Here is a 17708-nt window from a genome sequence, read left to right on the forward strand (position 1 = left end):
GTCAAATTCCATGAGCCCAACAGAAAAGACAGCTCTCCTAAACCCGTGTGACACAGAAGCCTAATTAATCCCCATCCATGAAAGGGAGCGGCTGCCACGTGGGCTAGCTCTGATCCCATCTCTGCTTTGCAGATGAGGGGGTTTAGTTAATGAGCCCAATGTACTCCTCATTTGATTGCAAATTTCAGAAAATAGGGGGGATATAAAATGCCAGGGCTTGTGTTGCCAGAATATTGAGCCACTTGGCATAAAACGAGATAACTAGAATTCCGTAGAAGGAGGTGGCTTTTCAACGCTGGGTCATGACTTCTGAAGCACAGGGAGGCCTTTGAGGGGGAGGTTTGACCTGGAGGATGGTGGAGGGAGGTGCTTTGTTCAGCCTGTAACCAATTCAGTCCATGCCAGCCACCTAAAGGAGTCCCTGTTTGAACTTTAGACACTGATCAAAATTGTGCAGACTTCAGAAACACACAGGCCTGGGATTGTACCCTGGCTCTCACTTACTACCTCTGTGACCTTACACACACAGACTCAACTTCTGCATCTCCACTGGGGAAATAACAGTCCTTACCTCGTGGGGCTTCTAGCATGAAGTGAGTGAATGCATACAAAATGTTTAGTCCATGGAGGGAAATTTGGGGGAGAATGGATACATGTATTCCGTTGGCCAAAAATTCCACTTGAGTTTTTCTGTAACATCATATGGAGAAATCCAAATGAACATTTTGGCCATCCCAGTATATTAATATGTATGACTAAGTTGCTCTGCTGTGCACCTGAAACTAACAACTTTGTTAATTAGCCATTGTTGTTATTTAGTCTCTAAGTTGTGTCTGACTCTTCATGACCCCATGGACTCTAGCAGCCAGGCTCCTCTGTCCACGGGATTCTCCAGGCAAGAATACTGGAGTGGGTTGCCATTTCCTTCTCCAGGGGATCTTCCGACCTTAACAATAGTAATAATAATGATCCCCTTCATGATCAAGGACTGTCTGTAATTTCTATTATAAAAATTTGATTTCAAATTCCAGTCTCTTTTTCTATCTCAAGTTTCATCTTCTAACAGTTTTAAAGAGCATGTCAGCATCTTGGGGGAAAATGTGAAGAGTTTTGATGCCTGCCGTTCAACTTAGAATGCCAGGCAGGTTCAGAGTGATGGCTGGCCAATTTGTCTCCGTTTGCGTGGGTCCTTCCTGGTTTTAACACAGAAAAGTCCCATATCCTGGGAAACCACACAGATCTGGGCCAACCTGGACAGGTCAGTCAGTTACCTTAATTGCAGGACTGACTCAGGACGCACAGTGAATCTGACACAGAACCATTTCATAACTCCAACCTGGAGGTACCCCAAACAGAAATCACCTCACCTGGTCCTGGGTTGGGGTGAGGAGGAGCCCAGACTGAAAGAAGTTCCAGTTGACAAGCTTAAGGGCATAGCTTTTTGCACCTGGAACTAAAATGAATAAGCCAGGCCAGGGGACTCCAGCAGCAAATCACACAAGCTTTCTAAGTGGGCAGCAGTTGATTCAGTTCAGTTCAGTCAGCTCAGTCGTGTCTGACTGTTTGCAACCCCATAGACTGCAGCACTCCAGGCTTTCCTGCCCATCACCAGCTCCCGGAGCTTGCACAAACTCATGTCCATCAAGTCGGTGATGCCATCCAACCATCTCACCCTCTGTCTTCTCCTTCCCCTTCTGCCTTCAATCTTTCCCAGCATCAGGGTCTTTTCTAGTAAGTCAGCTCTTCACATCAGGTGGCCAAAGTTTTGGAGCTTCAGCTTCAGCATCAGTCCTTCCAATGAATATTCAGGACTGATTTCCTTTAGGATTGACTGGTTTGATCTCCTTTCAGTCCAAGGAACTCTCAAGATCTTCTCCAACCACAGTTCAAAAGCATTAATTCTTCAGCTCTCATCTTTTAGCAATAGCCATTTCTTGCCTATAGGGGAACTGGAGCCAGTGTTGTGAAATACACTGATTATTGAAGAGATGGCAGATTTCCAAATTTTTTTCTTAAAAATGTGAAATCTCCCTATTTTCAAATGCTGGCATCTGTTGACTAAAAAATACAGTCACAACCTGAAAAGTATTTGATGGAAATGTTTAGGACTCCAAGTCCAGGAGCAGCTTTCTCAGAGCTAACAAGTAATTCCACTAAGACAAACAAGCAAACAAAAACTGGACGAGCCAAACAAAAGACATTAGTGAGCCAGTGAGGTCCACCGGTCCTCAGTTACAATCCTGACCTTGACCATCCTTTCCTCACTTGTGGCCTTTGCACATTCTGGCCCCTCTGCCTGGTACACAATTTCCTATGCTTGCTTCTTATTCAGCTTAAGTACCAGAGCCTATTGGCCACGACGCTGCATCTTCCTAATTTTCTTGCCACTTTTTGGAGGGTCCCAGGGCTCTACTCTTGGACTTCTGTTTGTTATCTATGCTTATTTTCTAGTGCTTTCATCCTCATGACATTAAACAGTGTCTCTAAGCTAATGACTCCCAAATTTTATTAGTAGGTTAGAACCCTCTCCGGAATGTCGGACCCATATATTCACCTGCTTGCTCAACATCTATTCTTGATGTCATAATGGGCATTTAAATCTTAACACGACCAAAACTGGACTTGTGATCATGTGCCTCTAAATCTGTCTCCTCCCAGTAATGCTGACACCATTTCTTCCATTTCTTATCAAAATAGAAGCCATTCTTGACTTCCCTCTTCCTGCTGTATCCCATATAAATCCTTCAATAGAGTCCATGGCTCCTCCGCTACAATACAACCAGAATCCCACCTTTTCTCAACCCTCCCCTGCTATCATCTTGGTCCAAGCAACCATCATTTCTTACCTGGATTAGAACCATAGCCTCCACACTAGTCGTCCGGCTTCCACTCTCACAAAAACAGTGTTTAACAATCTGCCCTCCTCCCCAGCACACCTCTGACCTCAATTCCTGAAGTGTAGTGAAGTGTTAGTCACTCAGTTGTGTCTGAGTCTTTGTGACCACATGGACTGTATGTAGCCCACCAGGCACCTTTGTCTGGGGGATTCTCCAGGCAAGAATACTAGAGTGTGTTGCCATGCCCTCCTCCAGGGGATCTTCCCAACCCAGGGATCAAACCCAGGTCTCCCACATTGCAGGAAGATTTTTTACCATCTGAGCCACCAGGAAAGCCCTCAATTCCTATTGAGTAGAATAAATCCCCTACATACAAATGAGTTGCATTTTGAGAGTGGGTCAGTAGGTCCAATTTGTTCCTAAGTCCAACAAAGATAGCTTAGGCTCCCAACTAACACAATCAGCTATACAGTACTGTGCTGTAATAGCTTTACAATACTTTAGAAATGGAATATTTCCTGCCATATCAGTAAACAAGGATATCACAATCAACAGTGTTTACAGCCCTCCAAAATGAGCTGGTAAGACCTAAGGGCACTCAGGAAGGAAAAGAATACCTGCAATTTAGCAGCCATCAGACTATAGTCACTCTCTACAGTGAGCCCCAAGGAAGCTCAGGATGTGAAAAACGGAGGAAACTGGCCCCAGACAGCTGAGATGCATAGGAAAAGAATGATTTCAGTGATACCAGACTCTTGTATCTTTCCATACATAGAAATGCACTAAATTCCTTAACTTGGGACAACTGGGTTTCTCTAATTAACATCTCTAATTAACATCATCTAATTAACATCTCTGGATGTTCAGACTACCTGCCCTTTGTTGCAAAACTTCTATGTAACCTGGCTCTTCCCTTCACCTTCTCAGAGCATTTATCTCAGGGTCAATTGATTTGCTATCTCCAGGGCTTGAAGTCCTAACAATATTCACCACATAAAACATACCTCTCAACTTTCAGGTTGTGAATATTTTTTAAGGCCACATTCTTTTTACACAAATAATACATTTAAAAAACACACAAAAATAAAAAACATTTTTAGTCTTACAATACAGTACCTTGAAAACTACAGTAGTACCAGCTACATCACTGCTGCTTTTACACTTACTTCTGGACATGCTGGGCTACTGGGCTCTCTACAGTACTGCGCAGTAAAGTACACCAAAGCACAGCCACTTGCAGAGGACAGAAGCACACCAGACATGTGAGTTAACTTATGGGACTGGATGTGCGAAGGCACGCCCACAGCTTTGAAAGTTTGCAACCTGAAGGTTCTTATGTAGGGGATTTACTACATTTTGCTATTCCCACAATGCTCCCTTTCTACTTGCTGAGTACTACTTCTTAGCTGAGTGCTTTTCTCCCAGATATTCATGTGGCTCATTTCCTTGCCCCCTTCATATCTTTAATCAAATGTCACCTTCACAATAAGACAAGGCTTTAAAAATTCAAATTTTGTAATTGCCACCCTACAACCCCCTAACCCCACCCCATAAAATCTTGATTCCTTTCACTTGCTTTATTTTCTGTCTAGCATGTATCATCACTGAACGTTCAATATTTTTTACCTGCTTTTTGACTATCTGTGTCTCCTCACTAGCCCCTAGAAGACAAAGGTTTGTGATACTTTTATTTCTGTCTTTCCAGAACCTAAAACAATGTCTGACACATAATAAGAGCTCAGTAAGTATTTGTGGAACGAATGAATCAAAGAACTAAGAATACATGAGGTGAAAGATCCAAAGAACCAGTTGTCCTTTAGGAGCAATTATGGATATTTGAATAAATCAGAACAAATAGATTCTGGCCATCCATAATAAAAGAAAAAGAAAAAAATTATAAACTAAAGGAACAATACTTTTGCATCACCAGTGACAGGAGAAGGATCAATTTCTTTCATCAAATCAGTGCTCTTTCAAAGAAATTAAAAAATGGTACCAGTGGAAAAATGAGCTGAAGGCACAAACAGCAGTTCACAAGAAGGGGGGGAAAAAATCAATGCCTCATTAACATATGAAATGATGTCTAACCTCCCTCATAATTAAAGACATGCAAATTAAAATAACAATGAGACCCTAATTTTCACCTCCTTGGTTGAAAAATATAAAGATATTTATAACTGACAGTGTTATTAAGGAGAGCCTGGCTGAAATGTGTCAAGCTGGACAGCTTCTGGGAAGCCAAATTAACCCCAATTATTTAAACTGTAAGATACAAATCCTATGATCTACCAGTTATTTACCTCCCCCTACAATAAGAATACACAGAAGAACTATACAAAAACGATCTTCATGACCCAGATAATCACAATGGTGTGATCACTCACCTGGAGCCAGACATCCTGGAATGCAAAGTCAAGTGGGCCTTAGGAAGCATCACGATGAACAAAGCTAGTGGAGGAGATGGAATTCCAGTTGAGCTATTTCAAATTCTAAAAGATGATGCTGTGAAAGTGCTGCATTCAATATGTCAGCAAATTTGGAAAACTCAGCAGTGGCCACAGGACTGGAAAAGGTCAGTTTTCATTCCAATCTCAAAGAAAGGCAATGCCAAAGATGCTCAAACTACCACACAATTGCACTCATCTCACGTGCTAGCAAAGTAATGCTCAAAATTACTCAAGCCAGGCTTCAACAGTACGTAAACTGTGAACTTCCAGATGTTCAAGCTGGACTTAGAAAAGGCAGAGAAACCAGAGACCAAATTGCCAAATTTCGCTGGATTATCAAAGAAGTGAAAGAGTTCCAGGAAAACATCTACTTCTGCTTTATTGACCATGCCATATCAAAGCCTTTGACTGTGAGGATCACAGCAAACTGTGGAAAATTATTAAAGAGATGAGAATACCAGACCACCTTAGCTGCCTCCTGAGAAATCTGTATGCAGGTCAAGAAGCAACAGTTAGAACTGGACATGGAACAACAGACTGGTTCCAAATTGAGAAAGGAGTACACCAAGGCTGTATATTGTTACCCTGCTTATTTAACTTCTATGCAGAGTACATCATGAGAAATGTTGGACTGGATGAAGCACAAACTGGAATCAAGATTGCCGGGAGAAATATCAATAACCTCAGATATGCAGATGACACCACCCTTATGGTAGAAAGCGAACAAGAATTAAAGCACCTCTTGATGAAAGTGAAAGAGGAGAATGAAAAAGTTGCCTTAAAACTCAACATTCAGAAAACTAAGATCATGGCATCCATTTCCATCACATCATGGCAAATAGATGGGGAAACAATGGAAACAGTGACAGACTTTATTTTCTGGGACTCCAAAATCACTGCAGATGGTGACTGCAGCCATGAAATGAAAACATGCTTGCTCCTTGGAAGAAAAGTTATGACCAACCAAGACAGCATATTAAAAAGCAGAGACATTACTTTGCCAACAAAGGTCCATCTAGTCAAAGCTATGGTTTTTCTAGTAGTCATGTATGAATGTGAGAGTTGGACTATAAAGAAAGCTGAGCCCTGAAGAATTGATGCTTTTGAACTGTGGTGTTGGAGAAGACTCTTGATAGTCCCTTGGACCATAAGGAGATCCAACCAGTCCATCCTAAAGGAAATTAGTCCTGAATATTCATTTCAAGGACTGATGCTGAAGCTGAAACTCCAATTCTTTGGCAACCTGATGCAAAGAATTGACTCATTTGAAAAGACCCTGATGCTGGGAATGATTGAAGGCAAGAGGAGAAGGAGATGACAGAGGATGAGATGATTGGGTGGCATCAGTGACTCAGTGGACATGAGTTTGAGTAAGCTCTGGGTGTTGGTGATGGACAGGGAAGTCTGGCATGCTGTAGTCCATGAAGAGTCAGACACGACTGAGTGACTGAACTGAACTGAACTGTGCAACAACAGCAACATCTGTCCTTGCAAAAATACACTAAGATACACCCATGAAAAGATTTATAGCAACATTGTTCATAAAAGAGAAAGACTGGAAACAACCTAAATATTCATCCACAGGAGTGTTGTTGAATTTCTAAAGCAGGTCAAGACTGTCCCATTTTATAGATGACTATATACACCTATTTGGGGGAAAAAAGAGATTAAAGTGGATCTGTATTATTTATTTGAAAATAGTAAGTGAAAAATGTAATATACAGAACACTGTGCTTAGTTTTATCCCTTTTATGTTAAAAAAAGAGAATATACTGACATACATATAATACACAGAAAATTTATTTTTAAAATACATAAGAAGCCATGAATACTAGTTGTTCATGGGAAAAGTCATGGGAGTCTGAGGTGGGAGGGGGACTTTGGTTTCATTGATATAGTTGTATTTTAATATTTTTATATTTATATTTTTAATTAAAATTATATTTTAAAATACTATTTCCCTAAAATGTACACTGAGTATTTTAAGTCCTACAACTTAGGACCAAGAGGTACTTGTCTGTGAGATCACAGGCTCCCCACTACCTCACCCCAAATGTGGATTTTGCTGCTTCTTAATATCCTACCATACATATGAATCAGTGAGAGCATTCCTCTTACATCATTCAATCTGGGCAGTGGCACCTTCCAACCTGCCAGCTACAAAGATAATTACATTACAATGGCATTTTCCCTCTCCTGAGGCTCTGTCCTCTGCATATGCCTTTGGAGAGAGAAAAATTAAGGAGAGCTTTTATCCTTGACTTTGAAATGAAGCTTAAAAACCCTGCAACCACCTGTACAAATGAAGTGTAAGGCAGACAGAAACTTCAGGTCCAAGAATACCTTGCTCATTAGACTTGAGAATGAGATTCTTTGCACAATAATAGCTTCTATTTAAGATGTATTGAGAATAAAGGTAAGACCACTCTTCCTCATTCTCTGGATCCCGGGATAATGTTACCTCTTCATATGCCCTGACTATGTGCTCTCATAATTTACCATACTTTTCCTCTGTTGCATTTATCATGAGTTCAGTTAATTGCTTGTGTGATTATTTGATTAATTATCTGACTTTTCCTTTAGACCACAGCTATGGGTAGGTGGAGACAATGTGTGTCTTGCTCCCTGCTCAAGGGCTACCATCGAGTGAATTTCCACATACTCAGCACTCACGATTGAAAAACATTTGTTCAACAGGTGGATATGTTTGAAGATAGATACCATTATCCTCTCCACATAGTTAAGAAAAGTTACAAGGTTCAGTAACCTGCCTTAGTTTACAAGGTAAGAAGTAGATGGTAGAGCTAGAATTTGAACCTATTTCTATTTGGCTCCAAAGCCATGCTCCTATCATATCTCCTCCTAACAGGAGCAGAGTATTACCGGGGGTAGAGTATTTTAAGATATAAAGGGCCTATAGGGTTTGGAAGCAGTAGGTTATTTTCTTTCCCCACTGCAAAAGAAAGTATGTATTAATCACTCCTGCCCCTGGCTTGAGGTATTTGTGAATGAAACTGAGTGAGTATGAAGGAATACCAGCTCCTGGCTTCTTTGAGATAAATCATCAAATACTTTGAGAGGCAAAGAGGCATGGATCCAAGACTTTGATTTTGAATATTTTACTTAACATGTTTGAAATAGTGGGAAAGATTAAATTTGAAAATAAATATCAGGGCGTAGCTCAAGCTGGCAGGTTAGAAACAGTAACCATCATTATTAACGTCAATTTTCAGTTAGTAATAACATTGTGTTGAAGACAAGAAAATAACATGATCCCCTAGGAGCACGTGAAATTTATGACATGATTAAAAGAAATCATAATTACTGGATAGATAGATGGAAGAATGGAAGGGTAGATGGTGGAGAGAGAATATATTAGCCCACTCAAGCTACCATAATAAAGTACCACAGACTGGGTGGCTCAAACAACAGAACATGTAGTTGTGAAGGGGCATAAGATGTTCTGTGTTGTTGATCTGGAGAATACAGAGGGTGGAGCTCCTGTGTTTTCATCAGACAGATCTGACTTAAAATCCTAGCTCTTCTGTTTACAGATGTGTGACCCTTGTGAAGCCATGCAGGCTCGTTAAACACCAGTGTGGAGGATAAGTGAGAGAAGGTGAGTGCAGGCTTGTGAAACACCAGTGTGGAGGATAAGTGAGAGAAGGCGAGTGCAGGCTCGTGAAACACCAGTGTGGAGGATAAGTGAGAGAAGGCGAGGGACGTCGAGCACAGAGTGTGCATCTGGGAGGTCCTAACTGGAGATAAAGATGTGGCTGGGCTTTTGCCCAGAAAGTGTGAAGACGGAGAGGAATGAGAGCCCAACTCAAGCCTGAGAGACGTCAGATTCCTCAGAGAGGAAGATGGAACATGAGAAGGCTTTAGGATGCTGAAATAGACAGACAGATCACAGAAAAGGGGAGAATTCCTGAGGCCAAAGAAAGATAATGCTTCAAGATGCTCCCAAGAGGTAATAATAATAAAAAAAGAACTGAACCTGTCAATTTATAACTCTGCATAGCCATTAAAAGTGAGGTGCTGCTAAAGTAGTAAATGTAGTAGATGTTTGTGATAGATTGCTTCAAGGGGAGACTCTGATTGCAAAAAGGTTACATATTTAAGGATAAAAGCTGCTGGCTGAGCTAGTATTGATTCAACTTGTTTATTCAACAAGCACTCACTTGAGTGTCTGTTTCACTCCATGCACTGTTCTAAATGTTAGGGATACGGGGCGGGGGCAGATGGGATGGGGGAGTGAGATCAACATCTTACGGTGCTTATATCAGACTGCAGGAGTTCCTAACCCCCAGGCCACAGACCTAAACCGGCCCATGGACTGTTAGGAAATGGGCCACACGACAGGTGGCAAGAGGCAGGCAATCGAGTGAAGTTTTGACTGTATTGACAGCCACTCCCCATCAGTCACGTTACTGCCTGAACTTTGCCTCCTGTTAACTCAGTGGTGGCATTAGACTCTCATAGGAGTGGAAACCTTACTGTGAACTGTGCATGCGAGAGATCTAGGTTGCCCGCTCCTAAGGAGATTCATCCTAAATCTAACCCCATCCCTGATCCATGGAAAAATTCTCTTCCATGAAACCAGTCCCTAGTGCCAGAAAGTACACACACACACATACATACTTATACATATCTGTACCTTTGACTGGAAACTAAATGTAATATGATGGATGACAAAAGTGAACAAAATCATATTTATGCAAATGAATACCACTTATAGCTTAAAATATGCAGTCTATGTACCTAACACTAATGATGTTTCAGTCCAGTGGTGGGTCAGTGTCTGAATAACATGCGTTCAGATAACTGGGGGTCAGATAACATGAGTTCAACTTCTTTTTGCCACCTCCTAGCTGCTGAGTTGAGCAAGCTACTTGACTCACTCAAGCTGTTTTCTCCTCTTTATAATGGATATAATAATAGTCCCCACCTCCTGGTGTTATGGTGAGAATAAAATGATATCTGCAAGTGTACGCCAAACTCAGTGTCTTAGTACCTAATAGATCTCAGCCATTATGGTTAATAATTGTTGAGGGGCTTCCCTGGTGGCTCAGTGGTGAAAAATCTGCGCCAAAGCAGGATACAGGTTTGATGCCTGGTCCGGGAGGATCCCACATGCAGCAGAGCAACTAAACCCATGCACCACAACTGCTAAGCCTGTGCTCTAGAGCCTGTGCTCCACAACAAGAGAAGCCACTGAAGGAGAGGCTTGTGCACTGCAATTAGAGAGCAGCCCCCAATCGCCGCAATGAGAGAAAGGCCTGTGCAGCAATGAAGACCCAGCACAGTCAAAAATAAATAAATAACATAAATAAAAATAAAAAACAATTGAGTTTGCCTGGATTTTATCATCTTTTTTGCAAAACATGGTTGTATTCCTCCTGTAACTAGAAAATATAATAGAGGTTGTTTAAACATTTTTAGTGGAGAGTAAGGAGGGACCAGTTGCCTGGAGTTTAAATACTTGAAGAGAAGAAAAGGAAAGGCATTCTGTTTTACAACCTGATTGGGTCAAATATCAGCACTCTGCAAAATGTGTCTCATCTTTCTATATTTAAAAGTCAATAAAAGAGAGGAAAAGTCAATAAAAGCATCTGGAAATTATATACTTGAAACAAGGTCTTATCAGTTTTTCCAATAAATGAAACACAATCAAACAAAAAGCCTTAGTGGGTGAGTCATGTGGCCCCAGGGGTAATACCATAAGAGGTCATTGAGTTATGGGCTATGTGCTGTGCTTAGTCGCTCAGTCATGTCCAACTCTTTGTAACCCTATGACTATTGCCCACCAGGCTCTTCTGTCCATGGGGATTCTCCAGGCAAGAATACTAGAGTGGGTTGCCATGCCCTCCTCCAGAGGATCTTCCCAACTCAGGGATAGAACCCAGGTCTCCTGCACTGCAGACGGATTCTTTACCAGCAGAGCAACCAGGGAAGTCCCATCAAGTTACAGTCTATTTCAAACAGCCCTTGGAGGGTAGTCATGCCAATTTCCTTCCTAATGCAGAAATGTCCTCTAAGACACCTCTGAAGCATGGGAATTGAGCTGCTGATGAAGCTACTACTTATTTAGCAACTATTATTGCCAGACATTGTGTTATCATCTATTCTTCCCTGGTGGCTCAATAGGTAGAGAATCCGCCTGCAATGTGGGAGACCTGGGTTCAGTCCCTGGGTTGGGAAGGTCCCCTGGAAGAGGGCATGGCTACCCACTCCAGTATTCTTGCCTGGAGAATTTCCATGGACAGAGGAGCCTGGTGGGCTACAGTCCATGGGGTCACAAAGAGTCAGACACAGTTGAAAGTCTAAGCACAAGCACACTTTCCTGGTGGCTCAGCAGTAAAGAATCCGCCTGGCAACCCAAGAGACCCACGAGACACATGTTCTCTCCTTGGATTGGGAAGATCTCTTGGAGAAGGAAATGGCAATCCACTCCAGTATTCTTGCCCGGGAAATCCCCTGGACAGAGAAGCCTCTCAGGCTACAGTCCATGGGGTTGCAAAGATTCAGACACGACTTAGCAACTAAACAGCATCCTTAACATCCTGAGTGATCTTGTTGAAACCTGAATCAAGTCTCATCCCCCTCAGTATATTCAAATCATCTGGAATACAACCCATTCTTTCCTCAGCTTACAAAGAAGGGTACTGTGGCTGCTTTTCTGACCTCATCCCCTTCCACTCTGCCCTTATCTACTACACTCCAGCCTCAGGCTAACTTCCAGGCTTCAGTTCACTTCCTCCTGAGATCCTTTGCCAGTTACTTCCTAAACGCTTCTCCCCTGGGTCAGTGTAGATATTCTCCCTTCCCAGCCAGGTCTCAGTTCAAAATGCCCCTGCCTCCAAAAAGCCCTTCTTGACACCTGATCTAAAATAAGTCCCTCTTCTCTCATGACCCTCTGGCACATTTCTCCGGCCCTGTTTCCATAGCCCTTATCGCTACTAAGAATTATCCTGTATTTTAGGTCAGTTTCCCTGGAAGAGGATCCTGAGGATTCTTGTGCAATTGACTGGCTTTCTAAGGGAAGGCTTCTGGGAGGAACATGTAAGGGAGCATGGGATGCAGGACAGGACATGGAAAAGCTAAGCAAAGATATAGATTATACAGGTGACACAAAGCATCGGCAAAGATACAGGTTCAGATGACATGAAGCGTCAGCACTCACCCCTACCCAGGAGCTCCAGAGCAGGGACTGAATCACTGAGTCTGTCTTGCTTTGAAGCAAAGGGAGCTGGGTTTTGGTAGCTACTCATCAGTCAATCAGAGACTAAAGGCTGCCCCTGCGGTGAAAGTGAAAGTGAAGTCACTCAGTCGTGTCCGACTCTTTGTAACCCCACGGACTGCAGCCTACCAGGCTTCTCCGTCCATGGGGTTTTCCAGGCAAAAGTACTGGAGTGGGTTGCCATTTCCTTCTCCAGAGGATCTTCCGGTTCAACCCAGGGATCGAATCCAGGTCTCCCGTGTTGTAGCCAGATGCTTTTACCGTCTTAGCCGCCAGGAAGCCCCAGCGGTAGGAGGACATAAAATTCGAGGCAATCACAAGCCTTAACATGACACTAGAGGTATGAGCTGTCAGGAAGGCAACAAAGGCTCCAAGAAACGCACCAACTGAGTCTGCAACATGGTGTTCACTTACTATTATTAATTGACTCATGTCTGTCTACCCTGCTAGACTCTAAGCTCCATGGGGGCCAGGTCAGCAACTTCTTTCTCCACTGTGCATTATTTCTTCGGATACTTGTTGTTCCAGTCGCTAAGTTGTGTCCAACTCTTTGCAACCCCGTGGACTGTATGTAGCATGCCAGGTGTGTTCCACCATCTCCTAGAGTTTGCTCAAACTCAAGCCCATTGAGTCAGTGATACTATCCAACCATCTCATCCCCTGCCATCTTCTTTTCCTTTTGCCTTCAATCTTTCCCAGCATTAGGGTCTTTTCCAATGAGTGGGCTCTTCGTATCAGGTGGGCCAAAGTTTTGGAATCTCAGCTTTAGCAACAGTCCTTCTGATTAATATTCAGGGTTAATTTCCTTTAGGAATGACTGGTTTGATCTCCTTGCAGTCCAAGGGACTCTGTAGAGTCTTCTCCAGCACCACAATACAAAGGTGTCAATTTTCAGCACTCAGCATTCCTCAGATATAATAGGTGCTCAGTAAATATTGTTTAAATGATCAAAGAATTAGTTTATAAGTTAAGACACTTTACATACCCTACCTAACTCATCCTTATAATCACCCTGGGAGGCAGGACCTTTAAGTCTGAGTACTTTCCAGGCTCAGATCCAAGTCTATCCACTTGAGAGCCAATTAACCAGGCAGCTTCGATAGAGATTAATCATGAGGGCAAACTTCACTCTAGCTTTGACTTTGAGCCTTTTTCCGTATTCCACTACTTCCCACCCCTAACACATGGATTTTCTTTTGTTTTTCAAAGTACTAATTCCCAACATCCTTAAACGTGAGACCAAAGAATCACAAAGAATCAATGCACACATATATTAAGTCAACCTTAAAAATGCATTCCAATAAATATTCAGTTTAGTTCAGTTCAGTCGCTCAGTCGTGTCTGACTCTCTGCAACCCCATGGACTGCAGCACACCAGGCTTCCCTGTCCATCACCAACTCCCAGAGCCTACTCAAACTCATGTCCTTCAAGTCAGTGATGCCATCCAACCATCTCATCCTCTGTCATCCCCTTCTCCTCCTGCCTTCAATCTTTCCCAGCAACAGGGTCTTTTCAAATAAGTCAGTTCCTCGCATCAGGTGGCCAAAGTATTGGAGTTTCAGCTTCACCATCAGTCCTTCCAATGAATATCCAAGAGGTATGTATTATTCATATTATTCCATTTTTCTGAAGAGGAAATCGAAGCCCAGAGTCACCTAGTACATAAATGGCAGGGCTGGCACCAAAGTTCAAGTCTATCTAAGTCCAAGGATACAACAGTTCTTAGTGTAGTATACTGAAACTCACTCAGTTGTGTCCAACTCTCTTCAATCCCATGCACTGTAACTCTCCAGGCTCCTCTGTTCATGGAATTCTCCAGGCAAGAACACTGGAGTGGGTTGCAATTCCCATCTCCAACAACAGTTCTTACCCAATGTTAATGAGAAATGGAAGAGGATGGTGTCAAGCTCATAATCAAGAGATATAGGGCTGATATTCCAAGGAGATTGAAGATTCAAAGACACAGCAGAGAAAGGATTTTTCCCCTCTCCTTTCGCCGTGCCCATATTAAATATTAATTCCCTTTGTCTTTGCAAATACAGAAGTTGACTAAGACACACATCATAAAAAATGCAAGGTAAAGTTTCACTCTAATTTCAGCTTTCATATTGAAAATGCATCCAGAGGACATTGCCCCCTGCTTCTGGGGTTGAGCATTCCATCTTCTTTGCCCTTGGTCAGTGTCATCCCAAAGAACAGGGTGTAGCCAGAGATCAAGGACACAGTCCCATCAGAAGACTGACAGCCCCAGCTCCAGGCATCAACAAACACTGTCCTTTAAATATTTTTAGGAAGCGAGAAGACCTGAGAAGGAGACCTTCCTGGCTGATGATTATCTGGATCTCAGGAGAGGGCCTGGGAGGGACAGCTTGGGCAGGAGGGTTCGAAGGGCTCACCAGGATGAAGGAAGGCCCTTGACTGCAGGTTTCTGAAGGCACTCTTTTGGGGGCCCTGATTTCCAACATCTCCTTTTGGGTTTTAAAAAATAATTTCACTTTTTTTTTTCCTTGAAAGGATATGTGTTCACTGCAGGAAATTTCAAAGATGTGAGCATGGAAAAGGAAGATAAAAATTAACTATAATCCAAGAAATGTCTGAGAATGATAAACACCCACATTACAGAAGTGTTTAGCCCTAAGGGGAAGGGATGGAGTGTAATGGGACAGGAATAATATACAGGGACCTTCAATTTCATCAGTTATGTTTTATTTCTTTGTCTAATTATTGGATACATGGATGTTAGTTGCACTTTTTATTTGACACTTTTTCATTATGTCTGAAATAACACAGGATACATTTTTAAAAGTCATCTGCTATACTCATCATTGAAAACTCAGTGCCTAGCACAACCCCAAGCACTCTCCAAGCCAGGTTTCAACTGTACGTGAACCATGAACTTCCGGATGTTCAAGCTGGATTTAGAAAAGGCAGAGGAACCAGAGACCAAATAGCCAACATCTGTTGGATCATCGAAAAAGCAAGAGAATCCCAGAAAAACATCTATTTCTGCTTTATTGACTATGCCAAAACCTTTGACTGTGTGGATCACAACAAGCTGTGGAAAATTCTTAAAGAGACGGGAATACCAAACCACCTGATCTGCCTCGTGAGGCAGATTTCCTGAGAAATCTGTATGCAGGTCAAGAAGCAGCAGTTAGAAATGGACATGGAACAACAAACTGGTTCCAAATAGGAAAAGGAGTACATCAAGGCTGTCACCCTGCTTATTTAACTTATATGCAGAGTACATCATGAGAAACGCTGGGGTGGATGAAGCACAAGCTGGAATCAAGATTGCCAGGAGAAATATCAATAACCTCAGATATGCAGATGACACCACCCTTATGGCAGAAAGTGAAGAAGAACTAAAGAGCCTCTTGATGAAAGTGAAAAAGGAGAGTGAAAAAGTTGGCTTAAACCTCAACATTCAGAAAATGAAGATCATGGCATCCGGTCCCATCACTTCATGGTAAATGGATGGGGAAACAGTGGAAACAGTGACAGACTTTATTTTGGGGGGCTCTAAAATCACTGCAGATGGTGACTGCAGCCATGAGATGAAAAGATGCTTGCTCCTTGGAAGAAAAGCTATGACAAACCTAGACAGCATATTAAAAGCAGAGACATTACTTTGCCAACAAAGGTCCATCTAGTCAAAGCTATGGTTTTTCCAGTAGTCATGTGTAGATATGAGATTTGGGCTATAAAGAAAGCTGAGCCCCCAAAGAATTGATGCCTTTGAACCGTGGCATTAGGAAAGACTCTTGAGAGTCCCTTGGACTGCAAAGAGATTTAACCAGCTAATCCTAAAGGAAATCAGTCCTGAATATGCATTGCAAGGACTGATGCTGAAGCTGAAACTCCAATACTTTGACCACCTGATGCGAAGAACTGACTCATTAGAAAAGACCCTGATTCTGGGAAAGATGGAAGGCAGGAGGAGAAGGGGATAACAAAGGATGAGATGGTTGGATGGCATCACCGACTCTACAGACATGAGTTTGAGCAAGGTCTGGGAGTTGGTGATAGACAACTGGGAGTTGGTGATGGAAGTCTGGCATGCTGCAGTCCATGGGGTCACAAAGAGTCAGACACAACTGAGTGACTAAACTGAACTGAACTGAGCACAACTCCTGATACACAGTAAGTACCTAATAAATATTTCTTGAAGGAATGGATGAATGAGTGTGAGTGACTTAACAGTGTGTTGAGTGTGTAGGTGTGCTCAATCAAGTCCAACTCTTTGGGACCCCATGGACTATAGCCTGCCAGATTCCTCTGTCCTTGAATTTTCCAGGCAAGAACCCTGGAGTGAGTTTCCATTTCCTACTCCAGGGGATCTTCCTGACCCAGGGGTTGGACCCATATCTCTTATGTCTCCTGCATTGGCAGGCGGGTTCTTTACCACTGAGTCACTTGTGAAGCCCCAACAGTGTGTTACCTTTGATAGTTTTCCTTATCTAGAAATTAAGGCCAGCAATGTCTTCTCTCAAAGTTTGGTGAGAGTTAAACATATGTGGGATCCTACCACTCAGAAGTGCCATTTTGATAAATATCCACCCAGGGCTTTCATTTTTCCAAAACATGGATTGGTTAACACCATTAAAAAAATAAGATCATGTAATACATACTACTTTGTAAACAGATAATAAGATCATGGCATCTGGCTCCATCCCCTCATGGCAAATTGATGGGGAAAAAATGGAAACAGTGGAAGACTTTATTTTCTTGGGCTCCAAAATCACTGTGGATAATGACTGCAGCCATGGAACTAAAAGACACTTGCTCCTTGGAAGAAAAGTTATGACAAACATAGAAGTGTACTAAAAAGCAGAGACATTACTTTGATGACAAAGATCCATATAGTCAAAGCTATGGTTTTCCCAGGAGTAATGTATGGATGTGAGAGTTGGACTGTAAAGAATGCTGAGCGCCAAAGAATTCATGTTTTTGAATTGTGGGGCTGGAGAAGACTCTTGACAGTCCCTTGGACAGCAAGGATATCAAACCAGTGAATCCTAAAGGAAATCAACCCTGAACATTCATTGGATGGACTGATGCTGAAGTTGAAGCTCCAACGCTTTGGCCAAGTGATGTGAAGACCCAACTCATTGGAAAAAGACCCTGATGCTGGGAAAGATTAAGGGCAAGAGGAGAAGGGGGCAACAGAGGGTGAGATGGTT

The sequence above is a fragment of the Bubalus kerabau genome, chromosome 23 (genome assembly GCF_029407905.1).
Source record: "Bubalus kerabau isolate K-KA32 ecotype Philippines breed swamp buffalo chromosome 23, PCC_UOA_SB_1v2, whole genome shotgun sequence".
In the NCBI taxonomy this organism is placed as follows: Eukaryota; Metazoa; Chordata; class Mammalia; order Artiodactyla; family Bovidae; genus Bubalus; species Bubalus kerabau.